At 33.4% G+C, this 17,578-nt stretch overlaps 1 long non-coding RNA gene across 1 annotated transcript; it reads right to left on the minus strand.

The window, feature by feature from the left end:
- Positions 1–11,335: 11,335 nt before the first annotated feature.
- On the minus strand, positions 11,336–11,822 carry LOC143203731 (uncharacterized). The gene is made up of 3 exons (XR_013007416.1): positions 11,703–11,822; positions 11,538–11,637; positions 11,336–11,472 (listed from the first exon to the last, which is right to left on the minus strand). It is a non-coding gene; the product is annotated as an uncharacterized LOC143203731 (long non-coding RNA).
- Positions 11,823–17,578: the final 5,756 nt, after the last annotated feature.

The raw sequence follows: 17,578 nt of genomic DNA on the forward strand, positions 1-17,578 counted from the left end.
TCAAAGTAACGCGGTAAATTGGAAAATATATTAATTCCACCACAGTATATTAATCATATATTTTTGTTATGCCACTAGGCACTTAATATTTTTTAATTTTACATATGAATATATTATTTTACTCGTTTTTATCAGAGTTCTTTATATTTAATACTTATTTTATATATATATATATATATATATATATATATATATATATATATATATATATATATATATATATATATATTAACGTGGGCTCCGAACCAGAGTCCTCGGCATTAAACCTACCGACTGGCTAATGGTCAACTTTAGAAATCATCCCAGAAGGATCATCCGGTCTTACCCAGCCGGGTTACTGGCGTGAGTGTGATCATTTTTCTTATCGGATTTTGCCTAAAGACAATAACAAACATAAATTTACGACCATGCCCCAGCAGGATTCGAACCCCGCGCCAACAACCAAGCCGGTTTTAATATTTATTATATAATCGGATCTTTATGTATTCTTGTTTATGTCGATTGATTAATATGTTATTCAATGAAGAAGCATTTTTATAATTTAGATAATATTTTTGATCTGGATGCTTAGTTTTGTCTTCAATTTTCTTAATAATCCCTGGGTTTTCTCAATCTCAGCAGCTTCAATGGCAAGTTGGGTTTATTAATTTTGAGTACTTTATTGTAAGTAAGTTTATTAACTTTGAGTAACTATTGAGAACTTTGAACATATTGGTCCTATTTCAACTACATGTATTTATGAATTAAATGTGCTTAACACTTGCTTATATACACCTACAGAACTCTCCTTTTGTGAATTCACCACTAATTCAGTTTAATTCACCATCCAACAAAATGAAATGCTCATTAGCTGCGATAAGGTTTCAACATTATTTAGCCATTGTAAGTATTTGAATGCTTTTTCCACATATCTCATTTAAACTACTATAATTTGGTTCAGTTTTATTGATCAAATTGATTTGAAATTTGTAAGAATTATATTATTAATTAAACATAGTATAATTACTGGTAAACTTTTGACCAATAAGAATGTATCAAATCTATATAATTTTTGCAATGGGAATTTAAGTGAATCATTACATAAATCAACGGCAGCATTTAATGTGTGTAGTAGTATTAAAGTTCTGATGATAAAATAATGTATGGGTTCCAGGCCTTTAGCTTTAATTTGTGGAAATGCATATACTTAAGAGCATCACTTTTAGTTTTGATATAATTAATATGTTTTAATAGGACTAATTAATCAATGATGAAAATATTATCTAATCGGTATCAGTTCTTCTTCTTGTCGTCACATATTCAGTCTTGCTCTACCTTTAAAGTTAAAAACCTACCAGTTCGTTAGTTTTCACCAAGTAAATAATTCTAAAACCCATCTGCTTTGTCTTAATGTTTTTTTAAATCAGATCAAAACTTACACAAATCGCAGATCAAATTAAAAATTAATTAAAATACTTCTAGTATTTTCACAGGTAGTAAATTGATAATTCTCTCTTTTCCCTTTGTTGCTATTTGCTATATTGCTCTTTTTGTTTCTATGCTTAAGTTGCCAAATAACACAGTAGTGTTGCAATGACTATGAAAGGATTAACCCATATGGAACTCTACCTAAAGACAACGAAAAAGCAGAAATGATCAGAGATCGTTATTAAACAAAATTAACAACAAAGTTAAAACAAACATTGGAGAGCCAGTTTAAGTGAGACTAAATCTGTCCAAGTCAGTTTTACAGAAAAGAGAAATCAACTTCATCTTTATCATAGGACAGTAGGATATGAAACTGCGTTGGAAGGCTCACATAAAGAAGAAGAAAGATGGACTGGATATAAAATTTAGAAGAATGTATTGGCCATCTGGAAGACGTTCGGACGTTCTACCCTTTCAACGTACAATAAAATACTACTGTAAAAACTTAACTTTATATAGGCATGTGGACTCCAGGTACGGGGTTATACCAAAAATAGTAATCTGGACATAAATCAGTGGTATCAGAAATAATATTCAAGAGTTCTGTTAACGCTGCTTGATAAATTCAGTTATGGTGATTTCCATTGAGGTTTGGAAGTAGGCACCATTAACCAGATCATTAAAAGAACTTGTCCAGAGTCAAAAGCAAACCAAAGAGTTAAACTTGTAGCGACTGCTACAACATTTTAGACCACCACGCATTTACCTACAACAAAGTCAAAGGTTGGCAACGCTGGTGGATTGGTACCATATGGTTCCCGGCTATAAAAGACCGCCACGACGACGTCTCGCTCTCTTTTCTTTTCTCTACACCGTTGTAACAGTACCACTTTCACAGCGCTACCGTACTTCCTTTACCTAACCTAATATCCTGTCCATTTTCCCATCGACCACATATATCATTTAATATCGCAATAGGCAAGTTTTTATTCAGCCAGTGTTTTAAGTTCCCGTGCAAATTTCTTCCACGATATAGTAGTGAGTGTTCGGACAAACAATCGCATCTACAAAGGCACATTCCGACCGACCGACCAGACGAACATTCCTACAACATTAATATTAGTGTGCAACAAGTTGTCGGAACCTAAGTGAATTGAGGGCGACAATATTTAAATTCTTTAGTAATTTAAGACTGCTTAGTTGAACAAGTACTATTCAAATTGCAATTTTCGGACTATTGTTGTAATGGTATAAATTATGTTTCTGCATCTAGCGATTATATCATTTTTTAGCACAAAATGCTTGAGTACAGACCAATAATATTTTGTTATTGATATATGACACATCGGGCCTTTTAAATTACATATTCCTTCACGGTTTCTGACGCTATTCATACTCAAAAAAAACATACATCCAAAAAAAAAGAGAACTAATTATCGCCCATCAAATCAGAAAACCGAACTTTCCAAACACACCTCAACAGCTTATCAATTATCGAAAGACCAATTTACTTTTCAATGTTCCTTCCATCGGCTAGACCGTTAACGACCCATCAGAATCGCCTATCGGAGAAACGGCGATTCAATTGGCAACGGCATCCGCATCACCTCTCGCGGTTAATCAAAGAGATTTTCGACGGTCGTCCGCGTGTTGCCGTCTCTCTCCGGCGCGTGAATTCGCGAACGCTAGGGAACCACGGCTCTTTAAAAAAAATGCCCCGCGGGGTCTGGAAGGTTAAGCGCTTAAGATGGACGGGCGGCTTTCTTTCTTCTGATTGTTCCGTCACAAATAAGAGGAAGGCGATTAGAAACAACGCCGAGGCAAAGAAAAAACACGCACGATATGGTTAAACAAAACAGTTTTTTTTTCCGGCCCGTCATCCAGTTGATTTGCGAAAGGATGATAATTGTTTTAAATTATAACTGTTTAATTGTTTAATGGACGTGATTTGCGCAACCAGACAAAAAAAATTAATAGTCCTTAAATATTGATATGTTTGTTTATGTTTATTTTTTAAATTTTAATTTGTATATTTAATAATATTCACTGATCTCTGAGTTTTCCCCTACATATGGTTCTTTAAAAGATTCCTTATAGGTAAATGCCACAAAAGGATAACAAAGGATTGGCTACAACTGCTCATCCGCATTCTGTCAAATTTCGTTCTTTGTCCTAAAGTTTATTTTATGATTTTTCGCTTATTTATAAGCAAAAACGAAAAGAAAATATCTTTTTTTGGTATAAAGTTTGCTTTTGAAATTGTTATAATAATAATACCCATATTTGATTTTTTTTATAAATTTTAATCATTTTTAATACATTTAAAAATACCGCACGATTAGAGTTGGGTTGAAACGTTCACACAGCGCTGAAGGAAGGCACTAGAGTGATAAACAATGATCAGGTATTTTGTACTAATCTAGAATACCTTAAAATGTCGTCGCGAAAGTGTAAATATGATGCTGATGCATTTTGTTTGATCAAGACAAGACATGGGCTACACATGTTGCTTGTAATAATTGTAAAAGATGTTTGGAAGGTAATCAGCAAATTTTAATTAAATGGTGAATTAAATATAATAGATATATTAGATTCTATTTCTATATTTTAAGTTCGTATCGCGGTGAGAAAAGGTCAATGAAATTTGCAACACCAAGAATCTGGCGAGAACCAAAAGATCACGTTAACGACTGCTACTATTGCATTGTGAATCCGAGTAAAGGACGTAGAGATAAAAATGCACAACTTATCGAATATCCTGATCTGGAATCCTCTGGTGCTCCAATCGCACATGATCTGACACGATCAGTACCTGAGCCACCGAAAAAATTATCGTGGAAAAGTACCTTATTTCTTAGTTCTCATAAAAGTAATTCCGATAAGGAGTTTTTACCTAAACCAGAACAACGAAAACACCATCTTATTACTACACAAAATTTTAATGATTTCATTCGGGATTTAAATTTGTCAAAAAGTAAAGCAGAGCTTTTAGGCTCTCGCTTAAGACAGTGTAATTTGCTTGATGATATTAATATCACGGATCAGCGGACTAGGCATGAAACATTCTCAACATTTTTCACAAAAGAAGACTGGACTTTGTTTTTGCAATGACATAAAAGGTATGATCGAAGAAATTGGTATACCTTGTGTTCCTAGCGAATGGGGTTTATTCATTAACAGCTCTACAAAAAGCTTAAAATCTGTTTTATTACACAACGGAAATTCTTCCAATCGCTCACAAGATACTTAAGCATATATCTTAAAGCAAATTATGAAAGTGTTAAACTTTTACTTGAATTTGTAAAGTATCACGAGTATAACTGGCAGCTAAAGTCAAATTTTGTGTTGACCTGTGTAATTAATATAACCGGCTTGGTTGGCGCAGTGGTAAAGGCGACAGGACGGTCCACCTACTGCTGCGATAGACGCGTGTTCGAATCCTGCTGGGGCATGGACGTAAAATGTATGTTTGTTATTGTTTAATATCTGTGATTGTCCTAGACAAGAGTGTAAAATCCGACACCAGTAACCAGGCTGGGTAAGACCGAATGTCTTCTGGGATAATCACAAATATTTGGGTGTGAGAAAGCTCTGTGCAAGATGGGTGCGCTTTGACAAAAACAACGACGAGCTGATGATTCGGAGCAATGTTTGAAGATGATCAAGTTTTTGCGTCAATATGTGACAATGGATGAAATATGGCTCCATAATTTCATTCCGAAGTTCAATCGCCAGTCATCCAAGTGGACTACACACGATGAATCCGCTGCAAAACGCGAGAAAACGCAACAGTCGGCTTGCAAGGTTATGGCATCCGTATATTAGGATACGCATGGAATAAGTTTTATTGACTACCTTGAAAAAGGAAGGACCATCAACAGCGACTATTACACAGCGTTATTCGACCGTTTAAAGGACGAAATCTCCGAAAAACGGCCGCATTTGAAGAAAATAAAGTGCTACTTAACCAAGATAATACATCGTGTCACAAGTCAGTGAAAACGATGCCAAAAATCCATTAAATGGGCTTGGAATTGCTTCCTCATGCACCGTGTTTTCCAGATCTGGCCCCCAGTGACTATTTCCTATTCTCAAATCTCAAAAGAGTGCTCGCTGGGAAGATATTTTCGTCGAATGAAGAGGTGATCGACGAAACTGAGTCCTATTTTGAAGCAAAGGACAAATCGAACTACAAAAATGGCATCGAAAAGTTGGAGGGTCGCAATAATCAGTGTATCACCCTTGAAGGGAATTTTGTTGAATAAAAATGAACTAATTTTGTCAAAAAATATGTTTTACTGTGGTAGACCGGGGACTTTATGTTGATAATATGACCATAAATCCATCATAAAATAGCATTTCTAGACACAAAATATAAGTAAAAATTATTAAAATCCAAATATTTGTTCGAAAAATTTCCTTCTCTATTGATTTCTATTATTGTACTACGTATCCTTGTAATATTTCCTAGTTGACCCAGGTTCATAGCAACTTACTAATGAATAATGCACACCATCTCGGCTACCCATGTATTTAAACATCTCATTTTTATATACGAGCGAACGGTCCTCGATCATTGTTGGCGCATATAAACCCCCCATATGATAATTCCCTTGATTATCATCATAATAGGGACCCAACAGGACGATATTTAGTTTTGTGCGGCATGCTAATAAGATCGTATTCAGTGCTGCGCATAATTTGCCACCAGAATGTGTAATTTTTCCGTTGTTACGGCGCTGGTTCGGTGGTGATGTTGGAGGTCTTATTACCATCATTAGTATTTGCTCGGTCGTTTTGATCGTTTACTTTTTGTATTGGATATTTCTATTTATCGTAATTATGCGTTCGGACCGAGTGGAACATGTAAGGAAACGTCGATCCACGATTGTACTTTGTTATTATCGGGTTCGTTTTTCTTTATTTTGGTCGCGGCGTAACGGAAAAACGATATATTAAATGATAATGTCGATATTTTTATGTAAACAGAGGTCTTGCGACATCACAGCCATACTTTTCTTGGTTTTGTTTTATATAGAACCATTATTATTGATTGATCTGCACTTGAATAGTTGATATTGAGTATTATCCCATTCTTGTACAAAAAAGCACATGAGGCCAATTACCTCAATAATATTCTGAGGTTACTCAAAACAACGTTGGACCTTTCTGTCACTCTGCACCGGTGGATTATCATCTTGGGATCAGTCATCATTATTGAGGATGTCGATATACGAGGATCACTAATTATATTTCGGGAATTGGCAACACTGTTGTCATGTGAGTCCATCTGACGGTTCCATCCTAAAGCTTGACATTTTCGACGATATACGTACTCAGAACATTTTGTCGCACGGACGCTATTTGTTTATTTTATTTTTAGTTGAAAGTTTCGTCTCGATAAAAAAGCGGAAAAAAGTGTATCAGTCAACTTAATTAGACTTTTGGCGATGAAGCTCCATCAAAAACCATGGTCGTAGTTCGCTGTCCGACGAGTTTCGTGCAGGTCGTCCAAAATCGACTGTTGTGCCAGAAAACATCGATGCTGTGTGTGAAATTAGTAAGCAAGATCGTCATGTCACCTCTTGTGAGATTGAGGCATCTCTAAGTATCAGTTCCATCAGCATATATGCGATTTTTTAAGAACGCAATTACATGAGCTGTGCGAAATTCCACACAATTTTACAATCACTCAAAAAAAAGGCTAAAGTTAGGCTTTAATATTTGTGAATGTTCTAGGCAATGGTGTAAAATGCGACAAGGAAAATGATCCCAGTCACGCCAGTAACCAGGCTGGGTAACACCGGATGCCTTCTGGGATGATTTCTACTTGGTTGGTCACTCGCCAGTCGATAGGCTTAATACTGAGGACAGTAGTTCCAGCCCACGTTAAGCTTTAGGCCCAGTCCAGATAAACCCATAGCTGGTAAAAGGAGACTTTAAATATTAGGTTGTCTATAGCATTTTTGGTTATGTCATACTTGTCATAATTTATAGGAGTTAATTTATTTCATATTCTAATTTCTTCCTTGATGTTGGTGTTGCTTCTTTTTCAGCTGACCGAATTTGTTCAATTATATTTCAGATTTGCTGCTAAAAATCATCTATAGTTTTGTGTTTTACGATTAAACTTATTTGTTCCGGCATTATAAGTCTAAACTTGTCCCAGTTAGTAAATTTGTTAGTAATATTAGCCTTTTTTTGTTAACAATACTGGCCTGTGATCAGATGTTAGTCCGCACAAACTCTCTCTCTCTCTTTCGCTCTCTCACTTTATTACTGTCGGTGGTCCATTAAATGGATTCGCGCCCTAAATGATATTTACAATGTGTAATATTAATTGCTGCAAGTAATTCATTCCCTTTTCCAAGTGCTATTAATCGTGAACCTCATTTTTTTTTTGGGCCTGATTTACCAGCTGAAAAGGTTTCCTTGCTGATGTGAACTCTTTATAAGAGAGGCCCTTATAAGATTGCCCGTGAAGGCGCCTTATTTTGGGGTATGAGAACCTTGGGCGGCACGAAGAACCGCTTTTGGGGGGATAGTATTCGGGGTTACGTGATTGGGGACGCCTCTGACAGGGATCTGATGTGGGAATTGTTGGAGAGAGCTGAGGTTGCATGGAATTTCTTGTTTAAGGAGAAAACGAACCGTCTTATTTCTGGTGTATCAGTTTCCCGATGAATTTGGGTCTTTCTGACGAACCATGGCGCGTTCAAAGTTTGCCCGAGAAGTTTATTTTGCATTACCTGAAGCTTTTCCTCTAGTTCCGGCCTGATAAACCGATACCCAGTGTTAGATCCACATTAACATGACGGGTCTGATAAGCAGCTTGTAAAGCAAAACTTTAATCACCATAGCCCTTGGAGATTACTTTATTTATCTGTGATGATCAAAGGAATCTGCGGTCAAAGATGAGGCCGAGATATGTGGCTTTTTGTCGCCAACCAACGTGAATCCCGCGTGCGTTTGGCATATCTGAAATATAAGAAAACCTTCAATATTTTCGATAGTTATAATTGGATAGTAATTCAATATTTCAAAAGATCGAATAAATTGTTCCGAATTTATTCATCCCATTATATTTCCGACCCACCATAGAACCGAGCTTCTTGTAACTCAATGAAATCGCAGTAATATCGAATATTTCTATACATTCTTTCGGCGCTTTGTTACGCCCGATTGTCGTACGATTTAACACCGAAAAAGAACCAAAATGGAATTGTATTAACCTCCCTTTGAGCGGTCGTTAAATCCGGACAAAAGGAGCGACCAGCAGCGCCGACCGGAAACCAGAGCGTAAAGAATAATTCCCGAAAAGATTTTCTGCCAAATGTTGTGACTGGGCGACCTTTTACGTCGGCCTACCCTCGGCGACGATTGATTGACACGTACCGAATACCGACCATCGTTCCCCGTCACCGTTTTCTTTTCTGCTCACCACCGTATCCATCTGCGTCTCTCAAGGACACCGGCCGAGATGATTTGTTTAGATAATTTAAATGTTCGACGTCAAAACATACCGTTTTCGGAGTACTGACTGACTGCGGCTCTAATGGCTTTCGTCCGAGGTATTTAAAAAAAAACATGAAACTTTTTTTCCCTCATATCTGATTTCTTTTATTTTTTTCATGGTGTATGACATATTTCAATCAATATACATAAAAGCTTTGTGTATGTACATCTGTTATATAGGTTTTTTTTGTTAAAAAGTTATAAGAACGTTGAACACTGATATTTCGAGGACTGGTAATTAATTTTAAGGAAAATATATTTTTAGTTCCCTTTCACAGAAATCTAATTCCAAATTGTATCTTACGTAAGACCCAGTGATGAGTTGAAAAAGAACTATTGCAAAAACTTAAAAATTAAATTAAATTTTGCTGATTTTTGAACATTCAGTACAACGATGGCATATGCCACATAAAGGTATATAAAATTTTTTTAATTCCATAAAATAACTTTACAGTCGTAGTATTAACCAAAACCAGCGTAATTCATTTATTGTATTATGAAAATGTAAGCACTGGTAATTAATTTTAATTAATTTTAAGGATTTTTTTTGTTAATTCAATGCTTTATATAAACTTTATATATTTAAATAAGGAAGAATAAAGTGAAAAAAAAATAAATCTGGAAGTTAAAAATAGAATAGTAAGAACCAATGATTCAGAGCCAAAATATTCATATACCAATAACAATGAGTAATACAATTATCCCACATATAATATGTTGCTGCCGTACAAGCAGATATTAACAGATATATGGATGAAATTTAGTTTTGGGAATATTCTGCGAGAAGTCATATCAATATAATACAAATATTTCAGAATAGAATCTGTAGGGATACTAGGAACAATCAAATAATTGTATTGGCCGGTATAAATATACCGAGACCTTCGCATATCAACTGTTATAGAGGAAATTATGAAATTTATAATAAGACATGAGTAAAGAATTACTCCCAGTAATCGAAGAGTTGCAATACTTTTATTTTATTAGAGACTAAACAAGGACTTTCCCTGATAAGTACCTAGACACAGTAGTCATTGTAGAGATAAGTTAAAAAGTAAGTAAACTAAAAGTAAAAAATTAATTTAATTTTCCCTAATTTTTTGTCATTTTTGCTCTGAGAAGTAAGTATTAAAACAAAGGCTCTATCCTTTTTGAAGGTTCCACTTTCGCCTTCTCTTTAGGCCCCTGTTTATGTCTAACCCCATTTGCTTAAATATTTCCATGATTTTGTTTTTTATTGATTTTATATTCTTCAACTTTTGCGTTGTTTCTAGTTGCAGAGTCTTGGTCTGTCTCTATATTGCTTGGTTCATTGATTTGTTTTATCAGTTATCTATATCCACGAGCACATCATGATCCAGTCTTGTTAGTAAAAAAATATTTTTTTTATTAATTACTTCTTACATTAGATATTCTTAGTACAATCTTAATTTACAATTTAATGTATTGGTACGGGATTAATACATCAGTAGGTATTTCACAAATTAAAATAAAAGTAATCTACTTAAGTTAAAGTTAAGAATACACTTATATACCAAACAAGTTCGTGTAGTTTGGTAGGCTTCAATCTTCTGATTTCCTGTGTGTTGACCAGTAGCTTGTATCGCTTCTACATTGCTGTGATTTAGCAACTTTATTTCATGTTTTAAGGCCAAATCTTCGATCACTTTGTGTATCCATTTAACTTCGAGGTCATCGTTCAGCTCTTCGGTGACTACGTAGCGAGAAGCATTGATAATTAATCCTAGAAATTTGTGTTGGGTGCGTTGGATTACTAGTTGGTTTGATGTTTAGTGCAACCCCATGGGGTGCAAACTATAGGTGCAAATTGGCTTTACGATTGACAAGTGAGTGTGTGACGTGATTGTGAGTGAATACATTCAGCAAATGAGGTGAAGGTGGTGTTTTGAGTTTTCCTAAAACAGAAATAATCCCTTTATGAGATTACCATACAGAGTAATTGTTTTTTATTGTTAAAAATTATTTAAAGAAGGAAGAAAACGTTCATTTTCTATTTTTTCATTAGTTACCGTTGAAAATCACGCTAAACAAATCAAAGAGGGTGTAATTAGAGAAATTGTTAACGCCACTAACTTATCATTTATGAATTATAAGCTGATAAATCTTGTTTTCTTTCTATCACGATCATGCATATTTTTCTTTCATAAACCTTGTTGTTCCTTGTTATTGGAATTATTACAAGGAACGATTTTTATTTTCAATATAAGAAAACAAAAAGACACATATATTCTAATAGAGTCTATTATATTAAAGGCACTAATGATATAATAATAACTAATAAAAGATAATATAAACCAATCTTTTTGATTTTATGTCAAATTGAGCGTATCTTCTATTAACCAGTACAGTTGTTTGACGTTGAGTCTAATCTGCTCTGCTTTTTGTCTAGGATGATTTTAAAAATTAAATGTTAAAAAAGATAAATAGTATTGCTACAAGTGCCTGATGACACTGATTTTTTAAAATTTCCTTTGCCGGATTGTTAACCTCACTTTAGTAGTTTATATCACTATATTATCCACACTTTTTCTATAATATCATTTTATTAATATATTATATCCTAATTTAATTATTAGTATCGTACTGTAACTTACCTGTGTTTACAGGTATCTGATGAAAACTTATCATATAATAAATTCTACTCTAATCTAAAATTCTTAATACAATTGGCATGATATATTTCCTCATTGATCACTACAAATGAAAAGCTAATTGGATTTTTTCGTATGGGCGTGAACAACGTCAAATTCAAAACGCACCACGCCGAAAAGTGTCAGATTTAAACCGATGGAGGACACTTAAATTCTTCGACATTTTTAACACCTTTTAAGTGTGCTCTTACAAGCCTATTTGTATCGTCGCCGTCACGGAAATTCTAGCCGTGTCGTGGGATTTTATCAGTCGTATTTTTTTTTCCAACCGCCACATCTGATCGAAAACATCGTCGATTGAATTGCAACACAATACGATACGCGACGTTTATACGAGCGCGTGCATTTTATGCATCCTAAATGTCACACAAAAGGTCTATAGGTCGTCTTTAAATATTCTCTTTCCGAGAACAATAAAACGCCTCACGACCGAAACCGCCAACAGAATTTCGTTCAAACAATAGATTGATATTTTACGTCGACGATATTCCGAACGATTCGGATACAAGGCGAAGGTACGATAAGTTTCGATGGTCGTTGAATTTGAGCTCCGGTCTCGTTTTTATATCGATAGTAATAAGATTTCACAAGTAAAATAACATATATGCGGTATTGTGTAGCTGTAATTTAAGTTCAACTACAGTCTGATGTGTAAATCAGTTCGTGTCGTTAAATAATACGCTAAATCCGTAAATCGTAGAAATCATAAGTTAAACAACAGGTGTCCGATGGCATTTTATTAAAAATTTTATAGTCTAGTTAAAGTTACAGCGAATTCACATCATCTCAATTTATGACATCAATACGTCGTAGTATTGCCGCGGTTAACTTTGACATTTTAGGCATTTTTGTAGTTTTATTATATAACAATATTCCGATCTAAATAAAGTAATGAAACTTAACGTAAATATTACAATAATGTTATGAAATTCGTATATTATATTGTCGAGGGACTTAAATAGCCACAGTTAAAATTATTTTATTATATTTACATTGGCTTTTTTTCTAAACCTATAGTATCATCTGGAGGTCCTTAATCCACCTTATTAGTAATTGTGCATATAAGTATTGTATTAAATTTTTATTAGAGAGCATATTTACCTTTTTATGTTTAGTTCTTATTTCCTGCTGACATTCTGATATCACTGTATTTCTCCTTGGTTTCTTCTGTTACTACCTGTGTACATTTTTCGTGGTAAAATTAGATTTAATCACTGCATTCTCTCTAATGCATTTGCGATATCTTTAAAATGGTTAGTATCCATTCTCTCCTCGTACATTTTAACCAAATGCTGATATATATTCTGAACACATGAACACACACTAAACCACATATCTATGCACATAAATCATTCACACCCTACAATACAATTTTCTACAGTTGCCCTATATTAATTATATACTCACATTTAGTTCTTTCCACTCTCATCCTGTCTTGGTAATTGTCAAAATTGACTCAATAATCCCATATCCAGAAAGTTTAATTCACTCACTGTCACATTCTAAGTCACATTTTAATTCAAATCAATAACTAAGCTGTTAATTTGCAATCTAATACTAGTTCACATTTCCACCATTTGTCTATTTCTTCTTCGGGCTGTCGTTGTAGACAGTCATTTTCGATGATATTATTTAGAGACGCCTAATTGGTCATCACCCCAGTTTTCATAACTTGTTCCTTCAAGTCCACTATCGCTTTACATTAGTTGATGGTCCTTCTTACCACTGAGTTATCGTAGTACTCCTTTTGGAACTTTACATGAGCATTTTATTGGTCTAACTGAAGATCTTCTAATCAATCTATAGCTTCTAGTACAACTTTAATTATTTATTCACTGTTTACATACGATCTTGTATGAACGAAACTTAATAAAACTGGATTTTAATCTTATATATAGTACCCTTTAAATTATTTATCCACTTTTGCTGATGTTAAAATTAATTTCAATCGGAATTGACATTTTCCATATTTCCTCGAGCAGTTATTATTTTATTTTGTATTAACATATTTTTTTAAACATTGTTGAAGAATGAATTTTTCTGACTCCATGCGTAGACCTAAAAAAAAATACGCCCTCATTCGGTTAAGTAGCCTTAAGTCAAAATATTAATTCAACCAATCAAAAAAGTGTCATTAGCGCCTGCATTATTGGGACCACGCAAAATATTTCCTCTGTTTCGCTTATTTAATTTAAACCTCTATATCATACTCTATGGTTTCCATTCTACAAATCTCGCAATCTCATTGTCTTTTTTCTTTCGCCATTTTTAAATAACTGAAACCAAAACTGATAATTGGTATATGACGAAGTAACATCACTGTAGGTTTCTAAAAGTGCTACATGGTACGAGAATGTGCTTCTGACTGACTATTATTTGGCGTCGACATTTTGGCAAAAACAAACAAAGTTTGCCGGTTTATAACCTCTTATTATCATTAATATTTAGAAGAATTTTGCAAGGAGTTGGCAACCGGACGACTTTTGCAGGCAGATTCGCTTACATACTCCAATGTATCCGACACAATTGTATCTCTTTTTAACTAGAATAAAATAAGAAGGAAAATATTGTCTGATATTAATACGAATTTACCAAGTGCAGTATTCAATGCATTCTACATCTTGATGACGTGAGTTCACTGCTATTTTGTATAGACTATAGATTATAAGTAACAGGGACTTTACTACAGGTGCGTGATGATACTGGCTTTATGAAACATTTAATGTCTTCAATATTGTTTTAGACTTGCCATAAAGTAATAGTCTACATTGAAAAACCTAAATAACTCAAACCGAATTACAGATATTCGCTTAAATCACATTTATTAAACTCTTAATTAAACGCTGTAGTTATAACTATATTGTTATTCACTGAATATTTACATTTTTAATATGATCTATTTTAAAAATATAAATAATATAGGATTTGTTACAGGTGATGACAGAAATGTTACCAAATTGTTAATTTAATCACTGTTCTTTGAATTTGACTACAGGTGTCCGATGAAATGCAATTTATTAAACTTTTAATATTGTCATCCTTTCAGTTTGTTTATTAATAATTGCCTACACTATCAGATATACTACAGATGGCTGATGAAATTAAGCTAATCTATCAAATCAAACCTTTACTTTAATTACAATTTATTCTGAGTCTTATATAGAATAATACTATTAATTAGTAAATATTAGAAACAGTAATAACAGGCTACAGGTGTCCGATGAAATTGTTGATCCGAAAAAATGATCTATAGTTTATCTATAATTAATATTTTAAATAATGTAGTACTTAGTACAGGTATTTGATGACAATGACTTTATTAAACATTTTATTTTAACACATTTGTATCAATCTTGACATTGTATGAATGTTAGTCTATATTAGGTTGTCACTAATATTTAATCGTTATTTAGTAATTGCCTTGTAATATCAACATATACTACAGATAGCTGATTATGTCATTTAATGGTAATATACTACTAACTATTTCTATAACTACTGATGTCTGATGACATCAAGTGGAATCCTATTTTTCTATTTTAATTAACTATTTTTCAGTTGAATATTATTTCTAATAAATATAAGGAAGAAGCATCTAGGAATACACGTTAAAATTATATAAATTTATTTGAAATTAATGCGTTCATATATCTATAAAAATATATCCATATGTTCATATTTCTGTACACAAAATATAATTACTAACAGTAGTGGTAATTTCCTGCTCAACTTCATAGTTTTCATAACTTAATTGCCCTTTAATTAGACATTTCTATTCTAATAGAGCATCCATTATTCCTTGGCATAATCATGTAGTTTTACGATACTCTTCAATGCCTATAAAGTCTGCGTCTAAGTTTATAAAATGCACATTTTGTAAACTACGGGACACCTTTTCGGGATAATTGAATTCAATGATTTATACCTGACGCTTATTACGTTTTTGCACCTGTTGGATTTGTGCCTGCTTCCTAATTAAATGACCATAAAAATGACAACAGCTGATTTTTTCTACAGTGTTAATTTGAACTCGGCTTTCGAAACGCATTAGCCTTTTGTAGATTTATTGGTTGGATCATTGGAGAATGTTTAAATAAAAATTATGTACTTGCTATTTTTTATACCGACATAATTTTGCTGTGTTATATTTTATATGTGGTATTACAATATGGTCTTGTAGAGTCATAATATCATAAATTATATGTTTATAAATACTGTGCGATCTATAATAATGGACTGACGTAAGTCTATGATGCCTGATATTTAATTAAATTAAAAACAAAAACACTGGCGTGCAATATTATCACGGCAACGATAACGTAGTGCTATTTATATTCGACATATTGACCCACGAGCCCGAAAAAAAATTTCATTCAAAACCGAACCGCAAAAAATCCATTAGACGCCATTCAGCTGGGTCGGGGTCATGAATGATAATTTGTCAGCCTGACATTTGTATCATTCTCATTTGATTAAAATTGACAGAAGCGTATTGTTTTGTGAAATAATTTCTGGCTTTCGTTTGCTCGAAGCAAACAGCGTATTATATTATGTACTGTATTAATTAACTCTGAATTTTCATTGATCATATATATGGAGTCTTAAACCCGTTAACCATAAATTTGTTTCAACAATTCTGCAAAACTCTTGATAAAATATTGCTTTTCTATTATAACAGTTTTCTTGAAAGTAAAGAGGTTTTTATTGAAAAGTTATTGAGCAACATTTTATCGTTTAATCATTTTGCAACCTGTTGTAACGTCTATTATTGAACTACTTATTATCTTCTGCAACAATATGTTTTTTCTTGTTGGTCCCACTATATGCTTTATGCCCATGAATATTCAGCTTTTCATCGCCAGTTACAATGAGCTACAGACAACTTTACCGGGCAAATAATGCAACCTCGATGTTGAAATAGTTCGAAATAGAATTTTGAGTCATTTCGTGAGTAAACGTTTGCATCACGCTATCTTAAAGTTCTTTGATAATTTGATCTACATTTTCATCCAATAAATCTTACGATTCATTTTTTTTTCGCACTTTTTCGCTCTTGTTATATCAAGTTGTTCTTTGTTATGGACACCAGCACACACTAAATCACCACTTTTAATTCATTGAAACCAACATTGACAATTGGGATATGCTGGAGTAGTATGACCATAAGTTTTTAAAAGGGCATCGGCATCAAATTATATGAATCAAAATTATATCAAAATTAATGCATTTCTAAAATGAAATTCCATGCGTTCCATGATTAGCGTCTTTATCTTTGTAAATGAAAAACTGTTGTTCTATTAAATAAATGTCAAAGGTCGTCGTATTTAACAGTTTTGTCAGGTTGTTTAATAGTTGTTTACACATTTACTTCGCATTTTCACTAATGCATCACGTTAGACAAAAAGCAAAACACATTAGAACCAAAATAAAACAACTACACTGGTTAGTCGGAAGATACTCTCAACTTGATCTAAAATCAAAGAGGTTGATCTACAATACAATTATAAACCCAATTTGGACCTATTGGGTGCAAATATGGAATTGCACCAAAAATTCAAATCAACTAGTCATACAACGCTGTCAAAACAAGGTTCTTCGATTGATTACTAATGCCTATCGCTATGTAACCAATGAAGAACAGCACGATGACCTGGAAATCAAATGGATTTGCGAAGTTATGCAGGATTTCGCCTTGAAACACGAAAGAAGATTACTAAATCATACTAACGTGGAAGCAATACAACTGCTGGACAGCGCGCTGGATGTCAGGAGATTGAAACGAACAAAACCATACGAACTTGTGTGAACATTTAGTGTGTATTATTAGTGTAAATTATAGCTATAAGTTAATAATTAATAAATAATTATAATTTTATAATTGAGGAATACATACTGATGTATTTTCTCTGCTTGTTAATTAATCCAAGTACATAGGAAAAGTAGTAATAAATTAATTGTAAATTAAGATTGTACTAAGCATATTT

Source organism: Rhynchophorus ferrugineus, unplaced genomic scaffold (assembly GCF_030347505.1).
Source record: "Rhynchophorus ferrugineus isolate W39M unplaced genomic scaffold, kcgeb_rfMv2 rfM10, whole genome shotgun sequence".
Lineage (NCBI taxonomy): Eukaryota > Metazoa > Arthropoda > Insecta > Coleoptera > Curculionidae > Rhynchophorus > Rhynchophorus ferrugineus.